Raw genomic sequence first — 7,954 nt, 5'->3', positions numbered from 1 at the left:
ATCAGGACCCTATATATAGGGGTCATTTGAGCGAAATCAGTATCAGTCTCTTGTTTCCGGTACCGAATTGCTGCCGAAGTGCTGTTTGACTTGTAATCAGTGTGTGATCAATATACAAGGCAAGATTTAGTAGAACAAGCTGTTTTTCGTGTCCGTTTCTTGTTATTCCGCACCTGAAACGGATTAGAACACCTCCGATTGACTCGTTCGGGTCAGCACGCGATCCTTCAATTTCCAATTTTTAAATAATTGTTTTAATATTTTTATAATACGTATTTATTATATATTTTTATTATTTTTCTGACAAATTGCGTTCTGTGTTTATTTTTTAACATTGCAGTATAAATTTATTGAAAACGGATAATGGGTCACTATCATACTAAACTAAACTGAACCAAAACCGATTGTTTTTTATTTCAATATTGCAATATAAATTTTATTGAAACGGATATTGTGCCGCTATCGTACTAAAAAGGAACTGAAACTGACCGAAGAATATATGTATTGGTACCAATATTTATTTATATTGTTTTTGTTTTTGATAAATTGACATCGTATCGCTACCACGTCGTACCAAACAACATCGGTACATGTACATGTACTCATTCGTATGGTTTTTGTTTGGTAATGAGTTTTGTGCTACTACCGTAGTTAATCAAACCGAAACTGACAGAACAACATCGGTATTGGTACCGATACTTATTTTTATTGTTTTTGCTTTCGAACTGACGCATCATACGAACAACATTGGTACATGTACCTGTATTCATTTTTATGGTTCCCGGTTTTGATATTTTTTATTTATACAACTCTGTTTGCGATTATAACGAATATCATTACAAGTACCGTGACGATCTGAACTGATCGATACCCTTCGGACAACATCGTTTGTCACACCCCAACCGATGGCGGAATCATCGGGGCATGGCACTGAGCGAAACAGATTGTCCAGAAGTTTCCATAACATTTATCATTACTATTCAATTTAAATAATACGTCCTATACCGTATCTTAAACAGTAAAATAAATTATTACAGACAAAAATCTAGGCAAATATTCTGTTCCGACAACTCAGATTTAAATGAACAGCAATTGTTTATCTGCTTCTAGAGACCCTTAATTTGACCACTACAGACAACTATTTGTTGGGCTATAGAGCTTTATTCTAGCCTCGATTTCCTAGCAAATAAGCATCTTAAACACCTGTCACATACGTTAAAATAAGTCAATACATAGAATGTAAAGGTGAGCATACAAGTTTGATAATAGCATAATAGAGTTCGAAATAGTTTACGCATAACCAGCACGTACACAGAGGAAAACGAAGCATGTTAATTATCGACATGGATCTATCGATACCAATGATTGCGGGTTGACTGCCCAAGGCAGTTCGCAATACATGATTACCACCGTAATCCATGCAAGTAATTGTCCTTAACAACCCCCGTGTGAATGGGTGCTGAGACCAAACTATAGTACTATCGCCGTTAAGGCAGGTAGACAGCATTTCACGTGTTAACATAACAACAAGCATTCATTTAGTCACATAATACATGCGGTAACGGTTAGCGTTTAAAATGTTGCGTAGTGTGTTCGATGTGATTTCGTATAAGTAACGTATGTAACACCCAAAAGTGCTGAAAGCAAAAAGGGATCGAGTCTACTTAGAGCGGTTGATGGATTGAAGGGAGCGCTTGAGAGTAGGGTTAGCCTGAATAGTTTAATAGCATAACGATAAGCAACGCGTAAAACGGAAAACAAGTGTTGGAGAGTCGGACAGCTGGTCGATCGGATGGTAGTCCGATCGAACGGCTGACCGTTCGGTTGACAGTCCGTTCGGACAGTTGTCCGGTCGGTCGGTAGGCCGATCGTATGGCTGTTCGAGTGGAATGTTTCTTCCTTTGAGAAGGACGTGTTTGTGTATGATGGCTTGACTTTTGAAGTTTTTGTTGTAGCATTTGAAAACATCGAAGTATCCTTACCTTTTAGGTCGGTCGATCGGACGGTCGTTCGATTGGCCGGCAACCCGATCAGTTAGGTACTCTTTAGCAAGACAAGTTCTCAGCAGGGTGTCACCTGATCGGACGGTTGTTCGATCGGGTGGCCCTCCTAGTGCATCGAACATGTTGAAAAATCGATTAAGTGTTGAAGTATAGTATCTCATGATCCGAAGAGTAATCCGATCGGACGGTAGTCCGATCGAACAGCAGTTCGTTCAATACTAGTCTTCAAAATAAATTGATTAAGTGTGGGACCATGTGCTAGCCGATCGGCTGGCCGGTCGATCGGCTGACTGTCCGATCGGCTGGTTGTCCGTTCGGACAGCAGTCCGATCGGTCAGCATCCTGACCTGATCAACCTATTCGTCTAACACTTGGTTGTTCTGATTGTTTGTCGTTTTATTGAGGTATTTTGACAACGAGTCGAACCATAGATCTCTCGTCCTTACTTGTTTCCCCTGATCGGACAGGAATCACCCAAATCCGGCCGATGAACTGTTCGAAACGGAGTTTAACGTTTAACCCGAAATCGGTTAACCTCATGGATAGAATCCGGATCTTGAGCCATGCAACCACCGGAGTGATTTGTAAGTCGGCACAGGCTCCGTTTCCATCGGTTTGAAGGCATTGAGTGTAAAAGAGTTGAAAGAAAGTTGGAAAATCCATCTTTCAATCCTTTTCACTGTGTATATGTTTAGATCTATGAAAGATCTTTGTTTGTTTATGTGGAAATCGGCTAGATCCAAGTGATTCTTGGTTGATTGAGGCCAAAACATGAAGTTCTTCAAGAACCCATGATCCTAGGACACTTGAATCTTGATGATTTCACGGTTAAAAGTCAAGATTTGAAAGATAGAAAGGTGTAGGAGTGCGTGTAGCTCAAGAAAGTACAAGAATTAGGGTGAGATCTTACCGGAATCGAGAGAAATCTGAGGAAAAGAGGGGAGCACGAGCTGGTCGAACAGAGATTTCCAAAAGTAGAAAGTTTGAGAGTGACAAGGGGTATTTATAGGATGCCAAATGAGGAAAGTGCTGGCCGATCGGTCAGGCAGCTCGATCGGACAGCCTGTCCGATCGGACACCAGTCCGATCGGCTGGCTGTTCGATCGGCTGGTAACCTGATCGATCAGCTGCACGATTCGAGGGTTCGGTACGATGATTTTTGATATTTCTATCTCGATTGCGATTGATGAGAATACGATAGAGTTTCCTATTCAAATTACTTTTAATCCCAACTACTATTTCAACATACAAACATCTATATCTCGCACTGTCTCTTCTCCACCAATTATCATAATTCAATTTCGATTGAGTTCGATTGGGTTTCGATTTCGAGTCGAGTTTTGATTGATTACCACACATAACATAAAGTAAACATGCACAAGTAACACATAAGGCACACACACACACGTATAATAACACCAAGGTTGCACAATTCGATTTTCGAGTTCGATGATGATTAAATTAGTTCGATTACTGATTAACTGACTTTATCGTATTGTTACTTCCTATCATTCATAATCGTAAAGCGGTTCGCATCGATAAATATACTTCGATTACTTCGATTGTAATTAATTACTCCACATAATACAACTAACGTAAAAATATAAAATAGACTAACTACCGTCAAAGAAGTCAAACAGGGATTGAGCAAGGAGAGACCGATCGCAATTAGCGATCTTTTCTTCCTTTGACTTCAATCTTGACTTTGACTTTGACTTTCAGAAACACGAGGTGTTACATCGTTGTCGGTACCGATGTTATTTTTTTCATTTTCGGTCGATGTAAAACATGTGTTGATTTATATACCAAGTGCATGTATCGTATCACTACTATAACGAAGCTTACCGATTCTGATCAAATGCCCGTGAAAACGTACCACCGCAACACGCGGGGAAACAACCTAGTAAATTATTAAATCTCCTACCTTAGAAAAATCTTTTAAACTTTAACTTTATATTATATACCATTCCTTTTCGTCCTACCTTATAAAAATCTTTTAAACTTTAACTTTATATACCATTCCTTTTCGTTTTTTTAAAGATTAAATTCCTAACTTCAAAGTCTCAACGAATATGTGTTTTTTCACATGGTTATGAAACTTTAACTTTATAAACCATTCCTTTTCGTTTTTTAAAGATTAAATTCCTAACTTCAAAGTCTCAACGAATATGTGTTTTTAACATGTTTTTCACATGATTATGAGTTTTAAGCTATAAATTTTGTATAAATAACCCTTTGTTGATCTTTTATAAGTTATAAAGACTATTCACGAAATATAAACGTATTTTCTTTAATTGCAAATATTACTATTCATAGCACAAAAGTAGAGACCAAAACAATTATTTATAACAATGTTGTTTTTGTGTTTTAGTCTATTTCGTCATTTAGTCTAACCTTTTCATTTACAACCATGTAGTTTAATTATTGTCTTTTTCTTTTATTTTAACCAAATTATTTTTCTACCCCAAATAGTTTTTTAACGAACACGTTAATACGGTTTTAGAAATATTTTTTAACTTTTCTTTTTCTTTGCTATAATGAGTGTGGCGAAGGTTTTTTTAATTTAGTTTTCTTAACGAATGCGCCGATACTATTTTGAACATAATTTTAACTTTTCTTTTTCTTTATTATAACGAGCGTACCGAAACCGGCCAAGTTTCTATTGTTTTCTTTTTTGTTTATCTTTTTTACCTTTGTTATTTACTATTGTAACACCCCGACTTTTCGGATTGTTACCAGCTTCGATTTGTAACCGTCTTGTACTCTGAGATTCAATATAAACAAAGGGTTTTGTTATACTAAATACATTTTCATCATACCGCACCGCTGCACGTTTAAACGCTTCATATTCGCAAACTCTCAACGCTAATGCAACACGACTTATATAGAATTATGCTATCTTATTACTAGTATGTTTGTTTGGTTACCTCATGCCTTCGCATTCGCTTACCACGACTAACATGCTAAATCGCAAACGTTGTTATTAGTAGTAGCAATGTTATGTTGTGTGTTTTTATATGCTTTACTTGTGTGTGCTTATTATGTGTATTATTTACTCGCAAACGCTATCACAACGCAAACTCGAAACGCTGATTTATCGCTCTAAAACGCAACGCAACCCGATACTTAGTATTTTGCTAAAATATATAGAGTACCAATGGTAACTAACGCAACAAAACGCATTAAACAAGAATCCTACACGCGAAACGGAGAATGAATGGGACAAAAAGCACATTCGAACGAAGCTAGCTAGCCTCGTACGAAGGCAGCTGCTTCGAACGAGTGCTTCTTGTTCGAACCCAGCTCCTCTATAAATACCCAGCCACACTCCTCTCATTTCTAACTTGCTGATTTCATACCGAAACTCTGCCGAATTGTTGTCCGACCAGTTTCAAAGAAGATTTAATAGTTTTATTTGATTACAAACGTTTTCCACTACGATTTTCCACTAGAATCACTTCGATTTCATTTAAACTCTTATGTTTTCCCAACTAAACTTCATCTTTTTACTTGAACTTCTCCTTTTTTCATCGTAACTTCTCTGTTTTACAAAAACTCTTCATCTTTTTCATTAAAACTTCTTCTTTTATCACTGATCTACACTTAACCGGGTGTATTGGGTCCAACTTTGGTTTCCTAAGTTAGAAATCTACTGATTTCGCACTCACCAAGTGTTAGATTTAATTGAAAACTCTTTAAAACCTTTTGAAACTTCATTTTCACCCTAAACGGACCTAAAACGACATGTATTTCGTTCACTGAATAGTGGAACGAGGTAATGGTGAAACCAGCTTGAATAGGACTCGGAAATACATCCGATTCAGGCGAAAAAACAACATCAAATGCCAAAAACAGCCACGTTTGTGAACTAGACTGTTCTGTGCAAAGCCAGCTTCGTACGAAGGCACTGGTTTTACACAACACAGCCCGATTCCCACTCGTGACACAATCAAAGACCTCTCCGACTCTAAGTTGAATCAATAGCTTAAGGTTGGAGGGATGAACACTCGATTTTCCAAAGACAGACGCGAAGACACTCGATTTTTGGACAACGGAAGCCCCACGTGTGCGAAGACCCACCTTCGTACGAAGGCATCAGCTTCGTACGAAGCTTCTGTTTCCCACCGACGCTCTGATTTTCGACCGTTTCAGCACTTTGGAGGACTTACGCTTCTTTTCCCGTACGTAGGCTGATCCGGCGCTCCCTTCAATCCATTAATAATCGTGTTTGTTGATTAAGACACACACTGTGAGTATACTCGAACCCATTTTCGTTTAACGCACCTTTGGGTGCTACATACGTTCTCTTATAAAAAACACAACACACAACGCAAACACCTTATAAACGCTAACCGCTCCTGCATGCTATACGTGATTAGTTGAATGCTTGTTGCTATGCTTATACAGTGATTACCCCGACCACCTTTATCAACGATAGTACTATAGTTTGGACTCAGCACCTGATTTGTCAGGGGTTGCTAAGGATCACATACTTTACTTCATGTGTTCGCTTCGGTTAACATGTGTCACGCATACTCTAATCGCAGTCACGTGGTTAGGATGTATCATTGTGATAGTTACATGCTTCGCCCGTTACGTGTTACATGCTGGTTATGCGTAAACGCTTTTCATATTATATCTACACAAACTTGTGTACTCACCTTTACTTTATGTATTGACTTTTATTTTAACGTATGTGACAGGTTGATGGTCTGTTTACTGAAAGAGGATAGGAAGTCTAGAAACTCATCTAATAAAAATCTAGGTTGTCGGATTGGAACTTGTTTGAGAGATTTTGATGCTCGTAATGACTTTTGTGGATTATTTTGTTTGATAGTGTGGGATATTAAACGCATTAAAAATATTGCCACATAATAGTTGTTATGGATTCTCTTGAGCAATCTGGTTCGCCTAGTGTCGCGCCCCGATGATTCCGCCATCGGTTGGGGCGTGACAGATTGGTATCAGATCCATAACTAAAGGGAATTATGTCGAGTCGTATAGAACAGACCTAGTCTATAATCTAAGCACCCGAAAAGACCCTTCGTACGAACCCAGTAGGGGCTTCGTACGAACGCACTTACTGAACCCTTGTTCGAACTTGCAATGTTACACCTTCGTACGAAGGCAGCTCCATACGAATAGGAAGCCTTTCCTAAGGCCGAAAGCTTACTTTCCTTACCTAAGGCTAACACAATACACGCATTTCGAAAACATTCGTATAACACCAACGAGTGATTGTGTCGAGATTAGGTGTGAAAACCAAGAACTCTCGATAAGATCATTCACCCCGTGTATTTTTACTCTCGCACGAGAATCTTTCATTGAGTTAGGAGTGATATCCATACCTCAACGAGAATCTCCATCTCCCTATCCCGTGGTTGTTTAACCACACCTAGGAGCGAAGATGTTAAGTTAGGGGTGAAACCCGCATCTTAATGACCCGTTCCACTCCCTACTTTGATTTTCAAAAATCTCACCAAAGTATCGACTTTTCGATGACTCGAGTCACGTAGTAACTGGAAGGATGAGTGTCGTTCGCTGTATTACGGTGAGAGCATAGTCTATTAGGCCAAAGCGTGTTCTCGAACTCGTTGGGAATATTCGGATCACTTTGGGCAGTCGATGTCTAACACCCAAGACACTCTATTTTTATTTTCAAGCCTGCAATCGCCGATTTTATGCGTCAATGATTTTATTGTGGTTTAAATTTATGATTTATGATTTCGATTTATCGCTTTTCGCTCATCACTCATGAAATAAAGCTCAGGATCAAACCACTCTCGCAACCTAAAACGCTAACTAATTGCGAACAAACTAAGAACTCTTGTACGCTACACTCGCCGCTATGCTACTCGCTATCTCTCGCAACTCTCGCACTCGATACGCGTCCTTGAAATATAGGTGAATATGTACAAAATATGTAGGTGAATACGTGCAAAATATGTGAT

This window comes from Helianthus annuus, chromosome 5 (assembly GCF_002127325.2).
Source record: "Helianthus annuus cultivar XRQ/B chromosome 5, HanXRQr2.0-SUNRISE, whole genome shotgun sequence".
Taxonomy (NCBI): domain Eukaryota; kingdom Viridiplantae; phylum Streptophyta; class Magnoliopsida; order Asterales; family Asteraceae; genus Helianthus; species Helianthus annuus.
Note: the sequence above shows the minus strand (reverse complement) of the source record.